Below are 27,927 nucleotides of genomic sequence, written 5' to 3' on the forward strand. Positions count from 1 at the left end.
GCAGAAACTCCAACCTTGTTCCCCAGTTGCAAAGTCTGCAGCTCTGGAAGTAACACCACATCCTCTCGCCAAGGTGCAACATTTAATCAAGTGGTCAACTGGATAAAAAAACATAAAGATTACAAATAATTTAAAAGTTCTTTGTCGCTATTTGAAAACTCAGAAAATATGTCCTCATTTTAGTTTTTTAGAGCAATAACCATAATTTTGATGCAAATAAGACCCTCTCATATAAGTAATTTCTAAAGGAAATACTCTAGGTATTACAGTTTTGATTACATCAAGATGACGTCAGGCATTTATTTGTAATAAATATAGAATGTTAGCAATGTAGTTGTTCATTGGGATACTGTTGAGAGGCAGAGGCCAGGGGCGCGGACTCTGAAAATTGAAGGCAGGTAGGAGGGTGCAAAGGCAACAATTTAACCACACTGAGCAGGCAGGAAGGGCCGTGGAAGCACAACAGACTATGGAGGGCAGTGGAAAGGGGGGCAGGGGCAACAAACCAAAAAGACAGGACTTGCAAGAGAGGCTATGACAATGTAATAGACCATTGTGGGCAGAAGGAAGAGGCAATGGTAGTACAACCATACATGCCAACAGACCCGATTCAGCCAGGAAACGTCCAATGTTTTTAAGCTCAAATGGGCTTTATTTGATCTGTCTCCTGTCTACAATATCCTCTTTATCCATGTAACTCAAAGGGGAAAATCAATACCCCAGTTTTTTTTCAAATTCTCCCTCTTACCAAGTTCAAAATGTTCGCAAGTATGGTACATAGGATCATGGAAGGAAATGGGATAGGTACATGGATTTGGATAACAGAGGACAGGAGGGACATGGAGAGGTGCACCAAACTGACCCTGCAGCGCAGGCATCAGGGTTTGCAGCAGCACAATACACCACACAGGGCATGCAGGACGGGAGTGCAGCACAACAATCCATAGAAAGCAAGAGGGAGGGGACAGGACCATGCACATGGACAACAGAGAACAGAGGGGCAAGAGGCAATGGTAGCTAGCTGACCATAATGGATAGACAGGAGAGAAATCTGCAGCATAACAGACCATAAAGGGCAGGAGGGACGGATCAGGGGCATTACAATGGAACAGACAAGCCAGGAGGGAGGGAGTAGGGGTCTGCACATCTAAACAGAGGGCTGGGGGCAAGGGGGCAGGGCAGGAGCAGCAAGATAGCCATGGAGGTCAGGCAGGATGGGCACTAGAAGCAAGACACACCATGAAGAGCAACAGTGAGACTGTGATGGCATACACACAGACCATGGAGGGAAGGTGGGAGGGGGTCAGGGGCAGCTAACTGACCACACAGGGAAGGTGGAAGGGGCCATGGCAGCACAGAAGACCATGCATGGCAAGTGGGAGGGTTAGTGGCAGCACAATGGCTATGATGGGCAAGAAGGAGGGTGCAGGGGCATGCACAAAGAACGATGGAGGATAGAAGGGAGGGTCAGGACCTGTGCACAGACAAGAAAGTTCAGGGGAAGGGGCCTCACAACAGACCACACGGGGCAGGCAGGAGGAGCAGTTGCAGCACAACAGACCAGGGAGGGCAGAAGGGTGTGGCAGTACAATGGACCATGTAGGACAGGAGGAAGAGGATAGGGGCATGGCATGTGGACAGGCAGGGTGGAGGTGGCAGGGACAGGTTACAGTCATCTGACAATGCTAGGCAGGTGGGAGGGGAGTGGCAGCTCAACAGAACACTCAGAGTAGATAGGAGTGGCAGGTCCATGGGACATGGTGGGCAAAAAGGATGGAGCAGGGGCATGCACAAAGACATCGGAGGGCAGGGGGAAGGAGAATAGGGGCAGCAAGCTAAGCACAGAGTTTAAGCAGGAGGTCAATGATGGGGCATAGAATTGGGCAATGGAGGGTAGGAGGAGTGGACTGGTACATCATACTAAATTGAGGGCAGTGGCAGCACATCAGACCATGCATGGCAGGAGGGAGGAGGCTAGTCCATGGATTCACACAACAGAGGATAGGGAGGAGGGGGATGGGGCAGCAAGCTAACTGTTCAGAGAAGGCGGGTATTAGGAACTTTATTGTTTTTAAAACATTGTGTCTGTGCGAACTACTTAAAATATGAACAAGTATGCAGCATAATCTCACTTTTATTCAGGAAGAGGAAGACGTTTGTGACTGTGACTCCGGGCTCACTTGGCAGAAACACCCCCTGACCCTCCACCCCCTATCGCAAAATGTAATGCCCGTGAAAAGGGTAGGTGAACACAGTGTTATACAGAACATAGTCCTGAGAGCACGATTGAAAATGAAAACTAGATATAGTGTATGGTATAAACTATGCACCAAAAAGTGTGATATAAGATGAACCGGGCGTGAAATATAATATGCAATACATTGTGCGCAATGACAGATTCATTGGAGAGCGCGAGATAGCACAGGCACTAGCGCGTGCTATGCGATATGCGCCTTGGAGTGTAATATGCACAGGGCAGTGTTGTGTAACCTAATTAGTCTCTAAAGTTGTAATATAAAATATGTGCTGGGGAGTGTAACGTTGCATATGCACTGTGACAAAGATATGGATCCCAAATTGTAATATGTATGGCATAGCACTGTGCTTTATAACATAGGCATCAAGGAAGGCACGTTATATGGGGCAATATAACCCGTGCGAAGACAAGTGTGGCATGACATATTCATGCCATGGTGTTGTTACAGTGCACATGGGCTAGAGAGTGTCATAGCATATGCACTAGCTAGTGGAATACAACACAGAGGTGTGTGGCACTCGGCAGGCAATGGTGGGTGTAACACAGCATTGGGCTCTGTCAGGAGCGCGCTGTGACTCTCAAGTGATGTTTGTCCCCTTTCCAGAGAGTAAAATAAAACGTATTACACATCCGGCAGTGGATGTGTGTTTTATTAACCGTGAGGGGGGTTTCTTGCATAGTTTTGGTCGAATTTTTGTCGAATCCCCTTTGAATGGCTTGGTGTGCATGTGTATTAAATGTGCCCGTCAATAGCTACCCATGTTTGTATAAATAAACGAGAAGGGTGTCTACCGGGATTAGGCACGGTAGGGCATCAGACATGTCAGAGCTTCACTAGTGGTGTAAATACATTCCACGTGGATTCGTCGCATGCATTGTCGCCTTTTAATGAATATCAGTTCAGATAACTATAACTCGCGCGACCGCCACTCTATCACAAGGATGATGTCATCAGTGTTGTCATGAGTGATGAAACTGACCATGTCATGATTGATGTAATATGTGACGTCATGAGCAGGATTGCGGGCGTGCGAGTTATAGTTATCGGAACTAACTATAACGGGGGAATTTCATTGTTTTTTACGAGTGAAATATCCACCTAACTATAACATGTGTGAAACCTATGTTTTTTTAAGTGAATATATATATAAATATATATATATATATATATATATATATATATATATATATATATATATATATATATATATATATTTATATATATATATATGCATGCCTTTACCACGCATGCCTGTAAGTGTATATATTGTTGCAGGGATTCTGCTTATGCACAGAACTATGCGCAGGAAACCAGGACCTCAGAGAATTGTGGTGTACTAGAAACTCCCCTCAGAACCAAGAACCCCATATCCGACTAGCTTAGTGTCCCATTCGTTAGCCTCGATCTAACTAGGCGGTCCCAATGTATAGACAACCCAGAACATGCGACTTAGATATTTCTCAGGAGTGGCGGGCATCCGAAATACCTGTTTGTACTTATTTAGCAGTCCACAACAGAATAATACAGACACGGTAAAGTTTAATGAGTTTATTTTATAAACCTCGTGTCCTAAGATGCAGTACTTTGGCTAACACTAGTAAACAAATGGTTAAGATCAGAACCATCAGCATTGTTACAATACCATACACAATGAAAGGAGCAATTATAATAATAATGACAGTGTTAAACAACCACACTCCTTTCTCTAGTAACTAATAGAATTATTATACTAATAGAAGGTCTCTTAGGCTAACAGGGGGAACCCCATACCATATAGATCAGCTTAGAGGAATCACATCACAGGATCAGCTAGCTTCTCTCATGCATCAGCTCTTCTGTTCAAATGAATCTAAAACATTCTGTCCGGCAATATTAAAAGCACTTGTCCTTCAGATATTGGCAGCTGCATGTATGATATGTCTAAAAAGTGGTACGATCAATCTGAACCCAACACTCTGCACCGTCTAGTGTCCTAGACTTGTTCTTTACATGATGTACAGACGAAGGTCGTAGCACACTGTTAAGAATGTTAAACAACAAACTGTTATCCTGTAAGGCAAAGTCGAGTAAGCATTTCTAAAATGAATAACATATAACAACAGTGTTGGGTGCAAAGCAGCAGAAACGGCAAACTGGCTTTTTAACAGATGGCACGGTTATGCTAACTTAGCGTTGTAAATAGGGAGTGGCTAACCCATCCTACACCCCCCCTTGATCGGACTACTGACCACTAGGGGCGCACTTATCAAGAACGCAGAGTTCAAGTGATATAGAACTGAACCAAGGGCATGAACTATAAGTCCATATAGGGTAAGTGTAAAGTTCGAGAAAAAAAGAAGAAGAAAAAACGTGTAAAAAGTAAAAACGATGTCCCAGAGAAAAAACCATTAAAACATTTGATAAAAAAATAAAATAAAACAATGACATCTATGGATGCACCCTGTCTTGACAACGGGAAACAGTCAATCCATCAAGGTATATGCACCGTAAGTTGCAACCGCTTCCAAGAGGAAATCATTGGAGCGTTCCGCAAAAGTATCTGCCATCCAATTTAGCAAGGGAAAGGAACACACGTGTTCATCAATTATCGGAGCATCCAGCACCATAATAGGACAACTGTCCGCATCCTCGAGATAACTCCGTTCAAGGAAGTCAATAGCAGCCTCTCCGATATCCCAGTTACCAAGGACTCCATGTGCAGCACCCAAGGCCATAAACCCGACACCAGAACAGGTAAACTCATGAGCCACTAAGGGGCACATCAAGTCATCAAAATCCGGGTCAAGCGACACCAAGTTTGACAAGCACAAATCCAGAGCCCACTGGAAGGGACAATCTAGGCAGTGAAAAACAGGTTGTACACAGGTAAAAAAGGGAAACCGAAAGGATAATCCATACTTGATGCTCAAAGTCGCCAGAGGCAAAATGCCGTAGTATTCAAGCATCCGGTTACGAAGATGGATCAGGCGGGGCATGTTGTCTTGCAATACTAGGCGTGAAGCCATATCGTAGCGCGCAGATCAACAAGAGGATCCCAGCCGCAAAAGCGAGGAGTAAGGGAAACCCTCCGAAGACACTTGAAAAAATAGAATGTAAAAACGCGGGGATCACACCAAAAATAGTTTAGAAAGATGTCACGAGGCCTGAACCGACAATTTTAAAAAAATGTACAAGGCCAGTCGTAGACGAAGCATTAAAGATAGTCTGTAACAACGTTCCAAAATGTAGGGGGAGGTCAGTATTTAAAAGAGTTTGTACTTCAGTGCGTGTGTTTGCTATGTGAAGAAGAAATGTTTCACGGGACGAAGTCAAAGAAACTTCTTTCTGAGACAAAAGAGCTCTTATTCTACTCATCCTGTTGAACTCTGCGTTCAAGGTTGGAATCGCCGGCCAGATGGATATATCTAGCCTGCCGTGCGGGGGTGGGAAAAGGACGTTATTTACAGCAAATCACCCTTTGTGAAACGGTGACTATGTAAGGAATACCCACTAGCATCCCACAGCAAGCTTCATTATTTAAAAGCAAATAACTACCGTTGGCAAGCAGCTTAAAAGAAGACGTTATAACTGGCATTGGAATACCTTTTAGGACACAAGCTAAATTAGGAGCGTGTATATTGCAAGCGCCATGTAATTGTATATGTCTACAAACCACAGAATGATCAGGAGCGGAAGTGCATTCCTCACCTTTTAAGTAAACTTCCTTGCCATCCCTCACGCATCTATATGTGAAAGGAAGCGACCAAACATCGTGCAGGAAGGCATCACCAAGCTGTTCATATCTGCCTATGGCATAATGCTTCATGCACGAAGTGAACTTAAACCAAGAAAATGGCAACGTGATCAATCCGTGTACAAGTCAAACAGCCGAATTCAACTCAGCAATAGAAAAAGGTAAAGGTTCTAGTTTTTCAATGTGCAGTAATGCGTAAGTTGCGTCTTTCATGGACATGAACTGCTGTTTATCGGTCAAAATAAAAGGAAGGAACAATGAAGACGTATTCATGAAATCCCAAGGGACTTTCCCAGCTTTTAACGTTTGCAAGGTCCATGCAAACTGAATAATTGAGCGCAACTGATTTTGACCATGATATAACACAGCCACATCATCTTGTACAATGTCCACGACAGAAGAAACAATATTATCTAATTTATAAATTCTAGAAGACAAGGTATTAATACTATTATCTATAACAGCCAATACTTTCTCCATATTGGCCTGGTCAATAGCACGTAGCCTGGAAGCAGCTTCCATTTGCGATAACTTCCAAACTTCATTGTAAATAGCATAAACCCACCTCTTCGACCTGCCAGTCGCAGGACCCTTAATAAAATCATTTAAATCTATTTTGTCATTTAACCGTGATAAATGAAGCTTAACTGAAGCTAATGTGGAATGTTGCAACCATGACTGGCATAACTTGCCTACCGAGTAGGTAGTTACCGTGTGTGACGATGTAAAACGAGGGTCTACTCTAAGTTGTGTATACCCTGGTGTCAAATCCAGAAACCGACGTTGACAGGAATCAGAACCTGTCTGCCATACCAACCATCCTTCGGGATCTATTGCCGAAATATTGAAGGTCGTGTTGGAGACGAGGGACTGCAACATAGTAAGAGACAGATCTGTGTGATTCGCCCAATTAGGATAAGCACCCAGATCCGGGATTGTGGGGGAATTCAATTTTTTAGATATAGCCAATACAAAACAGGTGGTCTGAAAAATAGTTGAATTAAAAAATAACATATGATTTGGGATAAGACATGCATGATGCAAAGCTTCCGTTCCTTGTACCTGCCACGATCTAGTTCCCCAAACCGATTTAAGATCGACAGTAGCTTTCCAGAGGTCATAACCTCCAATAGCCAATTCATCCATAAAGGACTTGGAATATAATAATTTGGTGTGTGTCAGTCGAACCTTAGAAGCTGGTTCCACCATCACCTTAAAATAAAAAGAGTCAGGGTGAGACACACTAAAATCCGAAAAGTACGTGAATTTTTTCACTAAAGTGGCAGAACTGCCAGGCATAGGGACAGGACAATGTTCCCACTGAGTGAAATTAACAAAATTCCGAAAGGTATTTGCTCTGTGTAGGAAATGTGTGCCATAATGTTGATAGCAAAATTGTCCATAGTAATTTGCATTATTTAAATATAAATCTTCAGCATCAAATGCAGCATAATATTTCAAATCAGAAAACAGAGCTTCTATCGCTTGCACATCCCAATCATCTGATCGGATGTTCTGTTTAACTACATCACCCATAGAAACACGAAAAACAGTTGGCACATTAATCACTTCGGTGGGACCATGAATGTGAAAGTTCACAGCATCCCAAGCAATTCCATCACGTACAGGCCAGGCGGTGATGTTCACAAAAGTCTGGTCCCTTTTCATGATGTGTGATGAGGAATGGGGAGCTAAAGTTCCATCAATTAATCGAATTGTAGATCGTTCATTCAGGTAGTGTCCATTGATCAATTTAAAAAACACTACCACAAAGCCAATGGTCATGAACAAAAAAATACTTATTAGCACCAGCCAGATGTAAGTCCAAGGTGCAACCAAAAAATGTCTCTTGAACCAGGCAAAAAATTTAGAAATTTTGGAAGGGGCAGTGGAAGTCAATGATTCAGTTTCAAAGGAAGAATGTGACTGGGCATTTGTTGTTGAATGTAATAGAGGCAAAGGTACTTCTGTTGGATAAGCATACTCAGGATCATCAGGTAAACCACCAGCATTAGATGGCACAGAAGGACCAGTAACTGCAGCATCTCAATGGAAACTTCAGGTAAGATGTTAGAGGGTGGCACTACAACAGAGTTTCTCAGCATCGAAGGGCAAGAAACTGAAGGTGTCATACTATGGAGAATCGGCCACCCGCTGTAGCTTGACATTATCAATCGAGATGTACCTGTTATCCTTGCGACCAGGAAGTGGAGATAAAACAACTGTACGCGTACCCAGCACTCCAAGCACCGGGACCGGTGCACGATAAGAGGGGCCGAACTCCTTCTTGTTCTCCACCTTCTCACGGACCAGGTCACCAACTCGAGGTAGCCAGCCGACTACCGGAATCTGGAGCGCAGCTTCGGATGTAGAGGGTACGTGTCCTTTCGCTAGAGTGTCTCTTGCTTCTTGTAGATTCTGCAATACAGCACAGTGGTCATCTAGGTCAAAAGGGTCGGCAGCTGCCGCCATGTCTAGACCATCAAGGTCCGAGACAAACATTCTCACTCCAAAGAGCATCATGTACGGGGTCCTCCCACCCAGAGACCTTCTAGGGAGATTATTAAGTGCACGTTGTACGTCATACAAGTGGGAGAGCCAGTTCCGGCCTGTACCTAACACCCTCGCTGTCAAAGATTGCTTTAGGTCACGGTTCATCCGCTCCACAACACTGTTGCCCTCAGGCCGGTATGGAGACGAAAATTTGACTTGGACCCCCAGTTCCCTCATGGCCTCCTTGTACGCCCTTGAGGCGAACGCAGGACCCTGATCAGAATGAAGGATACCACATGCAAAACTCCCTATAAAGACACGCAAATCCTTGATGACAGTTCTGGCATCAGCACTCCTTTGTGGCCATACCCACAGGAAACGTGTGCACGAATCAACTGCAACCAAGATATATTTGTACGCAGTATCAGAGGTAATAGGACTGCAGTGATCTAAATAAATGCACGCAAGTGGTTGATTAGATATATGCAACTGCGTTTGTGGTGGACGCGCTACAGAGGAAGGTTTAATCTGTTGGCAAATGTCACAATTAAGAACATATGCCCGCGCTTGTTTGTACAAACCGTACCACCAGTAACGTTGTTGCAAAAGAGATATAGTTGCCGACACTCCGGCATGCGCAGACGCAACAGCCTCGTGGGCAGCTGATATCAAAGATGGTCTGCAGTCCGCGTTGGGAATCAATCTGTCACCAACGTCATTAATCCTCAGTAACGGGACGTTATCAGGACTTAAGCGATAATGGTAGCGAGAAGGGAAACCCTTCGGAAAGTTTTTCCCGGTCTCGGAAGCAGCAATGGCCGCCAAGATTTCATCATCGATCTTACTTTTTGATCTTGTAACTGCTGCTACTAGATATGTCGCCACTGCTGTTTTTGCTGCCTCGTCAGCCAGACTGTTACCGACAGCATGGACGCCAACTCGTTGGTGACCAAGAGTGTGAATTACATTCACGAGTGGCAACAGTTCTTTAAGTGCTGCCACTCGAACCCAAAGCGTTTTATGCTTTATTGTGCTACCTTTGGAATCATGAAAATCATCCTGAATCCAAAAATGTAGATTGTCATTGTAAGATTGAACACAATAGAACGAGTTACACACCACAAGAGTGGGGACTCGAAGATCAGCAAACTCCAGTGCAAGCACCAGAGCACGAACTTCTGCCAACTGCGCGGTACAATCACCCAATGTCTGTGTATGCACAGCCTCAGATTGGAACTCTCCATTCACGAAAGTACCCACAACAATTGCGCAGGCAGCTGAATAGGCGTGCTTCGATCCAGTAGCGGGTTGCGCAGACCCGTCAGTGTAAATGACACAACGGTACTCCTCAAGTGGGCGCAACGTCGAAGGAGTCGGATGAACAAATTCATAATCCAAGAACTCCTGAGACTGCAAAGCCGCGTCAAAGATATATGTGACGTCTTGTGAAGCTAAGGAAGTTGCCCATTGTATCCACCTTGGATGCAAAGCTTTAGAATTTGGTACACTAGCTTTAGTGACTGCCTCCAGGGCAGGGTATGGTGTTACCACCAGCATGTGCTTCCCTTGTGATAGCGCTCGTTCTTTCAGGATCGCCATCTGAACTGCTGTCAGTACTTTTTCGACAGCGGAAAAGCGCAGCTCAGCTGAAGTGTACAGATGAGATTTGTAAGCAATGGGCATGGTGTCGCCCTCATTGAACGTTAAGTACATGAAACCCACTGCGCCTGGTACTATTCTAATGACCAGGTTAGTGTGGTTATCACGAGTTTGTAAGTATTTTGAAGCAAGAAGATCAGACTGCAAAGTATGCAATGCAGCTGTATGCTCTGGCAGCCAGCATGATTTGGTAAAAGTAGGTTGTACCAAGGTATAAAGCATCTTGATACGCTGGGCATAATCAGGAATGTAGGTACGACCGAAATTCAGAAAACCCAGCAACGATTGCAATTTTTTCAGCGTTGTGGAAGTACAAAGGCGTGCGCACTTCTCAAGGAAGTGCGGAGCCAAGCCGCGACCCTCACTGTTGAGTTCGTACCCCAAGAACAACACTGTAAACTCGGCAATGTGGCACTTCGCAAAATTGAATTTGTAACCGAAGTCTGCAAACATAGTTATTATGTTATCCACGCGAGCAAGGTGTGGAAGCAACTCGTCGTCTGTTAGATAGATGTCATCAACATACGAGTATGCATCCGGGTCCATATACTCTAGGAGCGAGACCACTCGAGCAGCAAAGACCCCAGGGCTGTTCTTATAGCCCATAGGTAGCCTTTTAAACTTTCTTTGTTTACCGCCCGAGGTAAAAGCCGTCCACTCACTACTCTGAGGGGACAGGTTATGGCTGTTAAAGCCATTGGAAATGTCAAGTGTGGTTTTATACCGTTTTCTCTCAAGACTATCGACGAGAGCCGAACTGTGAGTATTCTGCACCGCGCACGTCCGGCAGTGAGAGTTTAAGTGCCGGTAATCCAAAACTAGGCGGTACGACCCGTCAGGCTTCGTCACAGTGAATAAAGGGTTATTCACAGGTGACACACAAGTTTCAATTACTCCCTGATATTCCAATTGTTCAAGGATATTCGCGACGTGAGATCTAGCCTCGCGACTCATGGGATATTGGGGTTGAGGCTGGGGATCGGACCGCAACGGAATCGTATGGTCGGGAGAAATTTTATCCCAGCCCACTTGATTGCGATACAATGCAGGCGCTGGCACCTGCGCCCACTCCCCGGCCAACCTGTTAGAATGTTCCATAGGCACTGTGTGCCCAAAGGATGGGAGGATCACTACCTCCCCTCTAGGAGCATCTAAAATGAAAGCCGGAGGCCAATCCTCCTCCGCTTACAGAATGTCATAAGTGGAGGATAAATTATCCCAAAAAACTACTCTTATTCTTCGATGTATGTCACCCTCTATTTTAAGGATAATGTCAAACATCTGTTCAGAGGGAGCTACACGAGTATCAGCAGTTTCAACACTCACATATGTATCAGTTGTTGTCACCTCCAGATACGGACGCAGTGCTTGCCGCACTACTGTAACTTCCGCCGCGCTGTCTAACACCGTTAGAGCCCATGTCCGGTTCTGAAGCAGTGTCCATACCATCTGAGGCATATTTCGCTGTTAGTGCAGCAACTTTCTTTTTCTGAAACGGAGGTCTTTGACGCGCTGCGTCGTCCTGCTTGCCTTTTACGTCAGTCTGGCGGGGTTGCTCACGACCTTGTGCACCCCTTCCTCTTCCACGGTCTCCGCCACCGGATTGTGAAGCCGATGTTTCCTGTGAAGAACGAGGAGAGCGTTCAGAAACCCGAAACCTATGAGGTGACTTAATATTAGAACGATCGCGCAAATCATATTTACGTTCAGTAGACGCCTGAACTGGCGAAGCAGAACGCGACCTACGTTTCTATTGCTGTTTCCCCTGTTTTTTGGTTCACCAACTTTCCTTCGGAAACTTGGGCTTCTCGTCTTTTGTAGACAAACTCACCTTATTCTGCTGTACTACATCAGGAATCTTAACGGTGGGTTTCACGCCTAGTGCGCGACGTCCCACCATTCTGTAGGCTTTCGCAATAATTTTTGCAAATTCCCTGGGCTTGTCGGCAGGATCCACAAGTTCCAGCATATTGCCAACTTGGAACTGCATGGCATCTCCTTTTAGGTTTCCCATCACCATGGAACAAACCACATCGAAGCTGTCGACAAGCCTCATACCCAATTCAATGGCCGCCTCTGCACCATGATTTTCCTGAACTTTCTTGATGACCGAGGGTAGTACAGACATAGACGGAGTGCCATAGCACTTCAAATAGGTCGCAGCAAAGACCTTGCCCCAATTGTTACAATCGACAATATCAGGTACTAGATCTTTCAGCAAAGTAATGGTGAGTATCATGTGTTTATCCACAGGAGAAGTGTCTGGAAACACGGCTTCCAGTTGATCAAACTTTTCAGCAAGCCAGTAAGGAAATCATCCTTACTCTGGGGGCGCTTGCCTACAACCGCATTAACCATCATGGGACTAATGACCACGGCTCGATGTTCATTCGTCTGACCTGCAACAGCAGGTACCCCCACCTGCACGTTGCGAGACACGTACTGCACTAAAGCCCTATGGACCGTAATCAGGGCAGTGTGTAGTACCCTTAAGTCTGCCAGCCCAACCGTCAAGTAGTTGGGATGGGGTGTAAAACCGGCTAGCACCGGCCAATCAGCCCCTGCAATTGACAAAGGACCTAGTCTTGGCGGTGCCACCATATGGGGAAGGGCGCCATTAAACCAAATGGTATGCTGCCAGGCTGAAATAGGTATTTCTACTGTCCTATACGGAGCATAAGCTGCAGGTACTGGTGTGGCAGTATAGGTGTGGAACGTATCATCGTCCGCATTCACCTCTGGAAAAGTCACCCAAGAGTAAAACAACTCATAAGGGTGTGCTGCATCAGCACTCACCACAAAGACCACAGCCAGCCCGTCATCAGGCACCCCATATGTCCTCAAATGTTGGCGCAGAGAAGTCCGACTATGTGCGGCTATAGCGACCGCCATTAGGACACACAAAAGAATAACGACAAGTTCTACAGTAGCACTCGGGTTCAGTAAAAACTAATCTTTTTAATTATCAAGCTTGAACGAACCTTTAGTCGAAACTTAGGTAGATTAAACCGTCACTCCCGTTATCTGGAAACCAGAGTGAGAGCGTTGTGGACTAATAAAAGTACTATTAAGGCGTATCAGACCATAACCACGTTGGTCGCCATGTTGCAGGGATTCTGCTTATGCACAGAACTATGCGCAGGAAACCAGGACCTCAGAGAATTGTGGTGTACCAGAAACTCCCCTCAGATCCAAGAACCCCATATCCGACTAGCTTAGTGTCCCATTCGTTAGCCTAGATCTAACTAGGCAGTCCCAATGTATAGACAACCCAGAACATGCGACTTAGATATTTCTCAGGAGTGGCGGGCATCCGAAATACCTGTTTGTACTTATTTAGCAGTCCACAACAGAATAATACAGACACGGTAAAGTTTAATGAGTTTATTTTATAAACCTCGTGTCCTAAGATGCATTACTTTGGCTAACACTAGTAAACAAATGGTTCAGATCAGAACCATCAGCATTGTTACAATACCATACACAATGAAAGGAGCAATCTTAATAATAAACAACCACACTCCTTTCTCTAGTAACTTATAGAATTATTATACTAATAGAAGGTCTCTTAGGCTAACAGGGGGAACCCCATACCGTACAGATCAGCTTAGTGGAATCACATCACAGGATCAGCTAGCTTCTCTCATGCATCAGCTCTTCTGTTCGAATGAATCTAAAACATTCTGTCCGGCAATATTAAAAGCACTTGTCCTTCAGATATTGGCAGCTGCATGTATGATATGTCTAAAAAGTGGTACGATCAATCTGAACCCAACACTCTGCACCGTCTAGTGTCCTAGACTTGTTCTTTACATGATGTACAGACGAAGGTCGCAGCACACTGTTAAGAATGTTAAACAACAAACTGTTATCCTGTAAGGCAAAGTCGAGTAAACATTTCTAAAATGAATAACATATAACAACAGTGTCGCGTGCAAAGCAGCAGAAATGGCAAACTGGCTTTTTAACAGATGGCACGGTTATGCTAACTTAGCGTTGTAAATAGGGAGTGGCTAACCCATCCTACAATATAAATATACATATATATATATACAAAGGTTATATAGCACAGGTTTGGGCCTGGCAAAGGGTTTATTTTGCCAGGTCGACATGGCAGTTTATAACTGCACTCACAAGCTCTGCAATGGCAGGCCTGAGACATGTGTAACTGGCCACTTACGTGGGTAGCACAACCAGTGCTCTGCAAGCCCACCAGTAGGAGAAACAGCCTTTACAAAGCCGTCAGAACCACGCATGCATTTACCAATCCGGCTTTGCAGCACATTCATCTTTACCATGCAAACCTTTACAACGAATATGCCTTTACTATGCATGCCTGTAAGTGTATATATTAATATATATAGTATATCAAAGTGCGGTTTAGTTGCCCATTAAGAGTTGGGAACAGGACCTGGACAGAAGCCAGGCCTTGTGGCCAGATGCTAGGTCTTGCAGTCAACCCCCACTGAATACAGCCAAAATTTGTCTGAAACTGGGCCTGGCTACCTGCATGGGGATGGATGTAGGAAATTATTTGATGTGGAAACAGATAAAGAAAATCCTGAAATTTACTGAAAAATCAAAGGTTAAAGTGAAGTTATGGTTGTCATATGTTAATAATATTCACTTCAAAAACCAAAGTTAAAGTGCAATTATGGTTACAAATTGAAACTAAAAAAACACCAAAACTCACAAGTTATAGTTAGGGTTAGAATCTATAACACCCACAATAACTATTCAAACTATAACTCACACACCAAATGCAATTCTGATAGCAAATCCATATAGTTACTTAGGGCCTGGTTTAATTGTTAGCAGTAAGTATACTCCATCACAATGTTGACAAAATATGCTTACTACCAAGGTAATGGTCTGCCTGTCCGATTTTAATGCAGGCAGACCTATGGCTTAATCACAGTGAAGACTACTCTGTCTCCACTTTGATTAAAGTCCTACGACAGCCCAACAGAATAAGGGCCGTGAGAGGATGACCTCCAATTCCACCCACCTAATTTAGATTGGTGGAATTAGAGGTCAGTGTTCAATGCTTATCACCGCTAGGAAAACCCTGGTGGAAAGGGACAGTGAAAATTGCTAAATGCGCCCCTCACCATAGGAGAGGACTCCCATGACAAAGGAACCATTTTCTTTTCAAAAAGAAAATCATGCTTTAGTATTCAATTTAAAAATAATAATAATAATACTACATTTGATAGAGGCTCCGTCATGTTAAGGGAGTTGGGCACCAAACTTTAAACAGCATTTACAGGAACCTATGTGACGGTGGTTCCTGACAATGCTTTAGAAGTGACCACTGGCTTGGTGGTCATTTCTAAATTTGGCAGGCTGAATAGTCTTGGCCTGATGGACATTACATTCTCCACCAGACCAACTGAGATTTTTTTCATCTGCGAACAATTAAACCGGGCCCAAAGTAATTATTTTGGTGGCCAATACTTTCTTTTTCTACAATATTTTTGTAGTATGATATTTAGAATTGGACTTTCTTGTACTACACGACAGAGGGTAGGTAAATGTGCAACGAAGAGATGAAGAAAATGGAGAATCATCTGGGTTCAGATGGTGTGAAAGCTGCAGGGAATTCCCTACACTACGACTCAATATCGTGTGCATTCGTGAAAGATGTACAATTGGAGTGACCCTTTCAGAGGCTCTGCTTTGCCCTGTTTTGAATTTTGGAACGATATTCTCCAAAGTCTCTCTTGTTCAGTTTTGGGCAGTTATGTTACATGGGGCATGTCTTACTGTTATTCGTTAGTATTAATTTTTTCTGACCAAAAGTAGATGATGCAAATTTTAGTTTTCATATAATGCCTGCTCATGGTTTCCAAAACAATATTTGCAGAAGCAGTTTATCAAATTTGTACACATTTGAAAGTTCATGTCTAATGTTTATACTGAAAATATATATTTTCCATTCTGTTAATTCATGTCAATTTAGTGAAAGAAACAACTTTTCCTCTGTGTATTTTTCATTAAGTGAAGCATACATCTTTGCAATCACGGTGGTAGTGGAGTTGCTTCACTAACCACATGCACATACAATTATTTATGGTAAATTGAGATTCACAGCTTGATTGAGGGATATTTGCGCCATAAAAGGACCTTACTAGGTTGGAAACCCTAGGCTCAATGGTAAAGATGTCAAATGTCTACCTTTTTGCCAAGTAGAAACTGGAAGACTTTAAGTTAGCATTTGAGCCAAGGAATGGAAGGTTAACATGCTAGTATTTGCAGGGCCCCTTTGCTAAAACCATAGGTAAAAAACCTGGTAACAAATCCTGGTAGTGTAACGTTTAGATACATCTCGCAATCTTAATCTCCTGTTGCCTCACTAAAAATATTCATTTGCGTTCCCAAAGATGCAAACAGTACAATCTTCTGAAAAATCACACAAAGATGAGAGATACCATCTAGTTACACCAAGAGCTCTCTTTTACACGAGGCCAGTGCATTTGTCAGTCACAACATATTCAAGGAAAACAAATCACTATTGTTTGACGTGACATACTTGGTGTGGTTTGCCCTGTCTTTTTGCCTCTACCTCCTGTATGTTTGACTGTGTGCTGGACTTCGTTTTTGCTAGTTTAGGTACTCTGGGCACTTGGCAACAGCTGATCTATGCCAAAGTGTTCTCTGTGTAAAGTGTAGCTCTAAATGGTTCTCCATGATTGGTATATTTGATTTACTGGTAATTCCCTAGTAAAGTGCACTGTGTGTGCCTAGGGTCTGTACATCAAATGCTACCTGTGGGCCGGCAGCACTGATTGTGCTACCCACACAAGTAGCCTTTCAAATCTGTATCAGACTTGCCACTGCAGTGTCTGCACACGCAGGTTTTAACTGCCATGTCTACCTGGAAAGTGCACCCACTTGCCATGCCCTAACCTTCCCTTTTCTTACATGTAAGGCCCCCCTAAGGTAGGCTCAAGACACACAATGGGCAAGGTGCCATGTATGTGACATGGCCTGATAGTGAAATACTGTGTATTTCGTTTTTCACTATTGCAAGGGCTAGCTCTCCTATAGGCTATCATTGGAGCTGCTTTGTAACATTTTACAAGTATAACTTTCAATTAGAAACAGCTAGAAATTTAGAGTTTGGGCTCCATAAGCTCAGAATTTATTAACACATCTTTTAGTAAAGATGTTTTTTAAATTGTGGCATTTTCTTGTTTAAAGATCCTGTGTGCCTCTGCCTACTTGTGGATTCACCATCTGGTTTTAGACTGACAGAGCTGTTTGTGCATTCAGTGCAGAAATTCACACTAAAGGGAGCTGAGGTGTGCCCTGCATATGCTGATAAGCCATCCTGGGCTAGAGGGGTGGGGGGAGTTGTCACTAGCACCTGAATAGGCTATGGCTGTCCCGCACAATGCTGTCTCCACCCCCTGTAGTGTGGCTGAACCAGAGAGAACAGAACTGTTTTTACTGAGTAAGAGAGACTTTCTGAACAAAGACTTCAAAGGGAAAAAAGGGTATGGGTATTAGACCTAAAACCCAGGACTTCTGGACTAAGAGGACCCTTCCAAGAAAAAGAGCTGAAGAGCTGCCAGGAGGAGTACTGTCCCTTTGCAGTGTGGTTCTTTGCTGGGTTGTGCTTCAGTTGCTGCTTCTGTCTGTGGGAAGTGGAAAGGACTGGACCTTTGCCTTGCTGTGGTATCCTCCTTAAGAAGATTCTCCAAGGGCTTGAAGAAGAGCATGCGTCCTGTTAAGAAGTCTCAGGGACACAAAGACTTTAACTGCAGTATCCTTGAACTCTACTGCTGGCAGTACTAATCTGCTTTATGGGTGCCTAATCCAGTTCTGTGCTCATGGAGGTTGTTCCTGCTGCAAAGAACTACAAAGAACTGAAGAAACGTGCTACATTGATGCTTCGCTCTTCTTCCCACTGTATTTGCCAATGCCGCACCGCCGTGCGAAAGAAAATCCCGACGCACAGCCCTGGGCGGCCGAAGAAATTGATGCAGCTCCTGTCAGCCGCCTGAAGAACCGCCATGCGACAAGTTTGGTGCAACTGCCTCTGAAGTCCGAGACCACCGCACCAACTCAGACGCAGGCCCTTCTGTGCTGCTACCAGAAAAGAAGCATTGTGGGGCCACGGCTGAAGAACTTGACACACCTGTTTGCCATCACTGCATCAACCCCGAGCGCATCCCGGATTTCCATGCATCATGCTTGTGAGCCAAGAATTCCTGATGCACCACCTGCAGACCAGAATCGTCTTGGAATCAACACATCACTTCCCCCTACAGTCTGATTTGACGCATCACTTCTCCTGGTGCAACACAACTGTCGCATCGCCTCCCCAAGTACTCAGGAACAGATGCATCGCTGTGTTTTCTGGTGCTTCCCTCCTCTGCGGCTGTTTTGCCTTGTGGATTTTGACTCATTTGAGGTATTTTGTGTGAAAATCACTCATCCATAGATTCCTATCAAAATAATTGCTTGAAACCTTCTAAAAGTCATTTATTTAAGTTGTGTATGTTGGATTTTTGACATTTTGGTCTTGTGTGGTTTAGACAAATATACTTTCTTTTTCTAAACTAGTGTGGTGTCCATTTGTAGTGTTTCCACTGTGTTACTGTGTGTGTTATGTACAAATACTTTATACATTGCCTCTGAGATAGGCCTAACTGCTCATGCCAAGCTACCAAGGGGGTGAGCAGGGGTTATCTTGTGTAATCCCCTTATACTCAATAGAAGGAAGGGTCCCTACTTGGACAGGGTGTATACCACTGCCAACTAGACAGCCTTATTTCTAACAACCATGAGCAGGCTCCAGCCATTTCTAAAAGCCCTCTATCTTTTGGTTTTATGGGTATTTGAACTTCTGTTACCCCCATCCTGTGCTGTGTTGTGGCAAAGAGAAGGGACACACTTGACAGTTAGTCTGTTGTCCACTAGGGGCCATTGTAATCAGGGCCTTCAGCTGCTTGTCAACAACAGATACAGGAACACTCCATATCATCCATAAAAGCCTTCCATACCTCCAAAGTAGTAAGAGGCAATACCCTAAAACTGGGCATGTCTCCGGTGAAGCATTTGCTTCCCTTTGTAACTCCCCAATTTCATTCCATATACTCTTGTCTTGTTTATTTCCAAACTTTATCTACATGTGTCTCCTTCCTTTCTCCAGGATGTCATGAGTCAAGCAGGTAGTGAGTGAGCTCAGATGTGCATCACTAATCTCCAAAATGTTATTACCTAAAAGCACAGAGCAAGCGTTCCTGAAACTACAACCCATGGGGAACCAGAGGAGGTAGGGAGAAGAAATGAGGCACAGCAGCTGCATAAGGCATTGGATACAAAATAGGATCTCACACACAATGCATCAGCACAACTAGGGATATCTCAGCAGGAGGATAAGGACACAGGGTGAATGCAGGAGCCAGTGAAGACAGAAGCCACTTCTACAGGACAACCCAGACACAAAGAAAAAGTGGAAAGAGGCTGCTTGGGAGCAAACACAGTTTAGAGCAACAATGCCCAACCAGAGTGATGGAGCAAGGACTCATTTTTGTGAGACTTGCTCAGATTCAATTCACTCTTTTATACTTATTAACCTATTAACATGAAATTATTAATTATGTCTTGTGATTAATCTTTACACAATACAGTCACATGGTTAAGATAGTGAAGTGTGCCTACGTGTTCACTAACCATTAATAGTGATAGCGGACTAAAAGTGCAGCTCTAACAGCGAAAAACTTTCTGCGCATGCGTTAACTGCACCTATGTAAAGTGATGACTAATAAGCTTTGGAGGGAAATTGCTGCACATGAGCAGAACGCACTAGCATGGCATCTTTAGGACCCACATGCCTTGCACCTGCTTTGCTATCTAGTAAACATTTTATTTATTTAGAGCTAATGCAGGGAAGTGTTAAAAAAAATAAAGGTGGAATAGAGTAGATGTAGGTGGTATACAGTGAAAACATTTATTTCTTGAATTAATATTATTTCTTTTGACCTTTTAATAGTTCGTATCTTGAGCCTTCTTGCTGCAATCTGAATAAATAAGCAAACCCGTCTGCGCATGAGCGACCTCTACTTCCCCTGGAAGGATGATTCCATGATTGGACCACATCCAAGGCCATCGACCGCTAAACCCTGGGAAACACGGATGCTGAGAACACAGTGGATAAAAATCATATGAACATAATGATAAAAATGTTTCAATTGAGAATAAACGTGGGTGGGAATAAAATAAAATGAATATAAATAAAGGGGTGGGTTTGGAAACAAAGAAAATGCTATGCCATCATAGTGTGATGAGCAAACGCCCCTTGCCTGTCCAATCAGAAATCCTAAATGTTGTGATATTGCAACTTTTGGGGGTGGTACATGAATTCCAAAAGGTATAACTAAGGTAATTTAGTTAGTTGAGTGTGCATTATCCTGAGAGAATGCTGAGAGGGGAGATGCTGGTGGAGTTATTAATTATGCTGATGCTGTGAGATGCTGAAGAAGATTCGAATAGAGAATTACTTATCTTAATCAAATAATTAGAAGAAGATCGCGGAAGAATCTCGAGGAGGAAGAGAGTGTCAGAGAGGGGTGCGGCGAGTCGTCGGTTCTAGAGAGGCCCACTTTCCTGTCCTAATACCTGTTCTGAAGTCTTTGTCGCCTGATCTTTCCCAGGGGACCCTTACCAGCCCTTTGGCCTGAGGGTTGGCCTTCACACCATCTGTGGTAACTATAAATTTGTATATATCCTGATGTACTGCTCTCTCTATCCTCTCCTTTCTAGGCAACGTCAATCTATTTAAATTGCAAGAATACTTGAATTGACTGATTCTTCCTTCCTGATGATTGATGGTGTCCGTGGTGTATTTGAATGGTTCACTCACAATTTAAACTTTAGATAAAGGTTTTGAAAACTTCCTGAGTCTGTGATCATTATTATAGATTAATTATTTGTGAGAAAGGTATGTGCATCATCGCCATCAACTACTTCCAACTAATTTGGTTCATCAACCAAATGGAAAGAACTTATTGATCAAGTGATCAGTAACAAACCCCAGCGGTCAACCAAGGGAATTTGAGTGTATGAGTCATTGATGGGCCCAGGTGAATATATGGTATTGGAGTATATGTTATTGGTGTGCCGCTGGATCAGTTTTCTGGTAGCAGAGTTATGGTTATTATTGATTAGTTTGTTGATGAGTATTGATTATCTATTAACTATAGATCCTGTTATACCAATATTTGGGAATAAAGTGAACATTCAATCTTCTCAAACTATGCCTGCCTCAATGAGTAATTCCAGAAATGAAATAATAATTGCGGATGATCAAGCTAATGAGTGCAGTTCAGTCATTTCATTAATGGATCTTCCTATAGGGGAGCCAGTAATTGGAACTCCAAAAAGAAGCTCACCTGACCATGGGAAAGAAAGGGGGACAGTGGCACCTCCAATCACTAAATGAACAACAGCAGTTACTCCAGAGGACTTGGAAAGGTGGTCATAGGGAATCGAAAGACGAATTTCAGTTCCGAAGATTCTAGATATTTATAAACTGAAAGAGAAGTTAGAGGAAATGAATGCTGGAAATGTGGGATTAGGAAGATTGAATGATTACAATGAAGAAGAATTGTTGTTTGTATGTAGGAGTATCACGTGAAATGCAAAGGTGTAGCATGAGAGATTGGTGGAATTTGCTGCGGAGATTTAAATAGACATAAGGAAATCTAAAGCATTTCAGAAACCTTATCGAGTGGAATTCACAGACAAGGACTTAGAAAACATGAATGTGTCTGGTAAAAAACTGCAAGTAAAACAACTAATGAATATTTTGCAGAAATGGGGAGACATAGATAAATGGAAAACTAGGTGAATGAAGAAGAAAGAGGAAGCAAAGCCTAGGGAAGCGTCGACATCTGCTTTCTTATTGAAAGACACAGAAAAGGAAGAAAGATTGTGTCCTATGAGAGAAGTACCTGGTGGTGGAGTAGACAGGATATTTAATTATTTACAAATGATTTTCCGAAATTGAGAGAAAAACCCGTGGAGTGGTACAAACAGGTTGGGCGGTTTGTGAAGGTCTCGAAGGTTTTGTTAAAAGATCTGGATGGTTTATTTGATATTGTGGTACCTGCAGATTTGTGGACAGAATGTAAAATTACAATTGATTGACCAAGTGAGGAGTATCCACGAGATGCTAAAACAGGAGCACCCTCAGATGATGTGATGAAAAAGTATCACCAAGTGATTACTTTCTTAAAAGGGAAAATTCCCCCAAAAGAGAGAGACTGGGTAAAGATAGACAGAACAACTCAATAATCAAATGAGTCTGTACATGCCTATTACGAAAGGCTGTTACAGGTATTCAAGCAGTACAGTGGTTTTGAAAATATTGGTGATAAGGATATGGGACATTTTGTGTATCGGTTTGTGTATGGCTTGAAAGCAGACATTAGTCAGATGATTCAACAGCATATGCTTTGCTGGCAGAGCAAAAGCATTGATGATATTTTGAAGTACGCCAAATACTGTGGCGATGACATTGAGCCTAGACATAAACAGCTGAAGGGGAAAATGATGTGGGCACAAGTGAAATTAGCAGAATAGCAAGAGTTGAAATTAAATGCAGAGACTGACAAAGGGTTGAACCAGAGTGATCAAGGAATGAATGGTGGTAAAATGAGGGGGTGAATGAATAGAGAGGATGCGAAAAAGAAATTTCACTGTCATGGATGTGGAAAGCTTGGACATTGGAGAAACGAGTGTCCGAATATTCAGAATAATAATGGGCCAAATCAAAATTTAAACCCACAGACGCAGACTGAAGGGGTTGTGAATCAGCCACTGCAGGTAGTTAATCTACAGTATCAATTGCCTCCAGCTCCTATGCCAAACTTTGTGAACCCTCGAAAGCACCATACAGACACCGGATATCCAGGAGGAAGTGGTAAGAACAATTCTATGATTTCACAATATCTTCTGAAAAATACTGAAAGTGATTTGGATGATTGACGGTGCCTGAGGAGTGCGTACTTAGTGCATCCTTGCCGGTAGACCAGTCAGGTCCATTTACTGATGGGAAAGTGGAAGGTAATAATATCACTTTTCTATTGGATACTGGTGCTACTCGTTCTACTGCGAGAACAGCAGACATTCCAAACCTACCCCTCTTGGGAGATAGTATCCAAGTCGTTGGTGTCTCAAACCAACAAATTAAAACCCCACTTACAAGACCGATGGAGGTGCATATTGGTAACTTTAGAGATATGCATCGATTCTTTGTATGTGACTCTATTCCTGTAAATTTATTAGGTAGAGACCTGTTGTGCAAGATGAATTGCACCATATATTGCACACCTGATGGTGTTGCTCTTCAAACCCCTGATGAAGACATTGTCCACAATATAATGTTAGCAGAGCAAGGTACAGAAGTGAATGAAAAGTTTTCTCGGATGACCTCAAATGAATTACCAGAAGAATTAAGAACCACAGTGAACCCGGGGGTGTGGGATTTTACAGGAAAAGAAATTGGATTAATGGCAAATGTAGATCCCGTGAAGGTGACAGTGAAAGAAGGTGCAGTCTAGCCAAACACTAGACAATACAAAATGTGTCCAGAAGTGAAAGCAGGAGTTGTTTTAGAAATAGAACGAATGATTTAACAAGGCATTTTAAAAGAAATAATGAGCAGTCCTTGCAATTCGCCCATAATAGGAATTAAAAAGCCTAATGGAAAGTATAGAGTAGTGCAAGATTTACGGAAAAAAAAAAAAATAGTAGTGCCTTGTTGTCCCGTGGTACCAAATACTGCAGTGATTTTATATCAGATACCTTGGAATGCAAGCTGGTTTACAGTAATTGATTTATGCCATGCCTTTTTCTCTATTCCTTTGCATCCAGATAGTCAATATCTGTTTGCCTTTAAGTTTAATGAACGTGTCTTGGCATGGTGCCGAATTCCTCAGGGGTATACTGAGAGTCCCTCAATCTTTAACCAGATCTTAATAAAGTGTCTAGAAACTCTAGTCATGCCCCGAAAATCAGTCCTGGTGCAGTATATTGATGATATGTTGGTCGTATTAAGGACTTGCGAAGACTATTACTGACTCAATTGCATTACTAAATCATTTGGCAGAAGGAGGACACAAAGTATCTCCTGAAAAATTGCAATTTTGCAAGCAAGGAGTAAAATACTTAGGCCACACTTTAGAAAGAGGAGTCAGAAAAGTAACAACGGAAAGAATAAAAATAATAAAGCAAATGTCCCTACCTTACACCCAAAGAGAAATGAGGATGTTTTTGGGGGTAGTTGGATGTTGTAGACAGTAGATTATGGGGTTTTCCTTGCTGGCCAAACCATTAATCCAGATGACCCGAAAATGCGCAAATGATTCAATTGTCTGGACTGATGAATGCATTGAAGCTTTTGTGAGACTAAGAGACTGTCTGCGTGAGGCCCCTGCTTTAGGCATTCCTAACTATACAAAAGAATGTGCATTATTCTGTTGTGAATGAGAAAATGGTGCACTCTCAGTGTTGCCTCAAAGGCATGGACTCAGCAGACGTCCTGTAGCCTATTTTTCTGCTACTTTAGACCCTGTAGCTTCAGCTCTAACTGGCTGCTTAAAGGCAGTTGCTGCTACCTGTATGAGCTTAGAACAAAGTGAACAAATTGTGATGGGACATACCGTTAAAGTCTTTGTCCCACATGCAGTTGAGATTCTTTTAACCAGAACTCGAACTCAGCACCTCACTCCCAGTCGAATGACTAAATATGAAAGAGTGATTCTGGGAGCAGAAAATGTAACAGTTGTGCGATGTACAGTGTTAAACCCCACAACCCTACCGCCAGATCCTGTTTGTGAAGAGGTGTTGGATGAGATAGATCATGATTGCTTAGATGTGACAGAACTCTGCACAAAACCTCGACCTGACATTAAAGAAGAGCCTCTGAAAGATCCAGATCATGAGCTGTTTGTAGACGGCTTCTGCCTTAGGATCGAGGATGGAGGACTTAATGCTGCCTATGCAGTTTGCAAGATTTCAGGTGTAATTGAATCATCTCATTTACCAGAAGTAAAGTCTGCACAAGTAGCTGAATTGATAGCTTTTATTAAAGAATTCAAATTTGGGAAAAATTGGAGGATAACCATATTCACTGACAGTCAATATGGTTTTGGAATTGTGAATGACCGTGGCCAGATTTGGCTGCAGAGGGGATTTCTGACTTCCTCAGGATCTCCTATAAGAAGTGGGAAAATTGTGAAAGAGCTATTGGAAGCAATTCAGTTGCCATAAGAAGTAGCAGTGGTCAAGTGTGCTGCTCACCAGTCAGGAAATGACTATGTGACGGCCAGTAACTGATATGCTGACCAAATTGCTAAATATTGTGCAAAAACGGATATGGCACTGAATCGGAAAATTAAAACAAGTGAAAACAGATGCCAACTTATGTTTTTCTCAGCTCCAGAAACATGGGAAGAAGTAAGGCAGTTACAGATGAGGTTTAGGTGAGCAAAAAGGAGATCTGGTTGAGGGCAGGGTGCACCCAAAGAGCAGAAGATGAAGTGTGGGTTTACCCTGATGGCAGACCAGTTATGCCTGACTGCTTACTTTCACTGATGGCCCGATTGTGTCATGGTGATCCACATGTAGGCAGGGATGCTATGATTAGACTGTTCAGACAAAATTGGTATAATCCAAGGTCCAAGGCAGTTGCTGAGAGCCTCTGCCAGAGATGTTTAATTCGCCAACAGCAGAATCCAGGCAGAAAAACAGTAGTCAGTTGGGAAAAAATTGGAAAGGCTGAAGGTCCATTTGTGAGATTACAATTAGACTTCATTGAGTTGCCTCCATGCAGAGGATTGAAATATGTCCTTGTTATAGTGTGTTTGTTTTCCCAATGGGTGGAAGCATATCCCACTAGAAGAAATGATGGTCTCACAGTTGCTAAGCTCCTGATGAGGGAACTTATCCCACGTTTCGGTTTCCCAGTCATTTTGGAATCAGATACAGGACCTCATTTTAAAAATGAGGTAATTCGGTTAAACTGCGAAGCATTTACAATTGATCAGAAACTGCACTGTGCATACCTCCCAGAGGCGTCTGGAGTGGTAGAAAAATTGAATGGCACAATCAAATCAAGACTGGCCAAAGTGTGTGCATCCACATCATTGTCATGGCCAGATGCATTGCCTCTTGTGTTGATGGGGCTCTGAAGTATTCCTGACAGAAAAACCAGACTAAGTCCCCATGAAATCATCATGGGAAGGGCAATGAGACAAGCATTTGTTCCTGGAAATAAATTAATGAGTATAAATGATGATTTGGTATTGGACTATTGCAAAGGATTGACTGACCTGGTGCGTTCTGTCTCTCACCAGGTTGGAGAAGACGCATTTGCCAGGCAGCCAACGCAAGTGCATGATCTGAATCCTGGCAACTGGATGGTAGTGAAGAAACACGCCAGGAAAACGTGCCTAGCACCGAGGTGGGAAGATCCTCGTAAAGTCATACTGGTCACTACCACTGCAGTAAAGTGTGCTGGGTTACCCAATTGGATTCATGTGAGTCATACCAAACGGCTGCCAGCTCCTCCTGAGACTGAACAACTGACTAAAACAGTTGAAGTGGCTCAAGGTTGGGAAGTCGAAGAACCAAGTGAATTGGATTCTGAAATAATAGACTTGGAACAACCGAGCACAAGTCAGGAGGGATGGATACCAGAAATTGATACATCTGAAGTAATTGTCCAAACAAGAAGCAGAACTCGGTTAGACAGACAAGATGATAGTGAGGACCAGATAGGTGAAGAAGATCACGCTCAGGAAGAAAAGAACAATGCAGATCCAGAACCTGAGCAGGAACAGTTAGGGCAAGAAGAACATACTCAGGTAAGTGAAACTGGAATGATTCCAAATCCTGAGAAGGGACAGATAGGAGAAGAAGGACATGATTGGGCAGCAGCCAAGCAAATTGCAATGAGACCTGATCAGGACCAGTTAGGTAAAGAAGAACAAGTTTGAGAAGAAGAAGAACAAGCTGAAATTAGTCCCAATTAGGACCAGCTAGAAGAAGAAGAACATGTTCAGGCAGATGAGATAATAAACAAAAGACCTGAACAGGAACAGTCAGACAGTGAATCAACTGAAACAGAACAAGTTGTGCCAAACATTTATAATAATAAAAGAACACTGAATAAGGACCAGGAAGGAGAAAGTGCAGTACAAATAAAAAGAGCTAGAAAGGGTGACAATTGCCTTGGAGGAGTGAAAAGACTGAAGTATGTTCTAAAAAGGATAATTGAAAAGCTAGAATAGGTGAATGAAATTTCAAGTCAGACCCGGACAAGACAGAGGAAAGAGAAAAACTTATGAAGAAGTTCAAGATTGAAACCTTTGAACAATAAATATCAAGGTCCCGAATGGACCTATATTATATTAGAAGAGTTTGACAATCTGGACATAAGAGAGGAATTTATAAATCAGAATCCTACACCGGAAAAAGGAAAGGAGTGAGATTTTATTAAACTACACTCTGAAAATTCTGGGTGCTAATGTAAGAGAAGAAATTACCTTCTGGCAAGAAACAGAGTTACTGAGCAACCAAAACAAAATTTTGTACAAAGATGTTGTTAAGCATTCAAATGTAGTATTATAATAGTGATACTAATATGGTTAGGTTTAACAGTAGCGCTTCCATTATAATAATAATAATAAACAAGTTTATAAAGCACCTGGTTACACTAGGCTAGTGTGTCCCCGTGCTACGGTACAAGCCTAGTAGCACTCTCACAGA

Source organism: Triturus cristatus, chromosome 6 (genome assembly GCF_964204655.1).
Source record: "Triturus cristatus chromosome 6, aTriCri1.1, whole genome shotgun sequence".
Taxonomy (NCBI): Eukaryota; Metazoa; Chordata; class Amphibia; order Caudata; family Salamandridae; genus Triturus; species Triturus cristatus.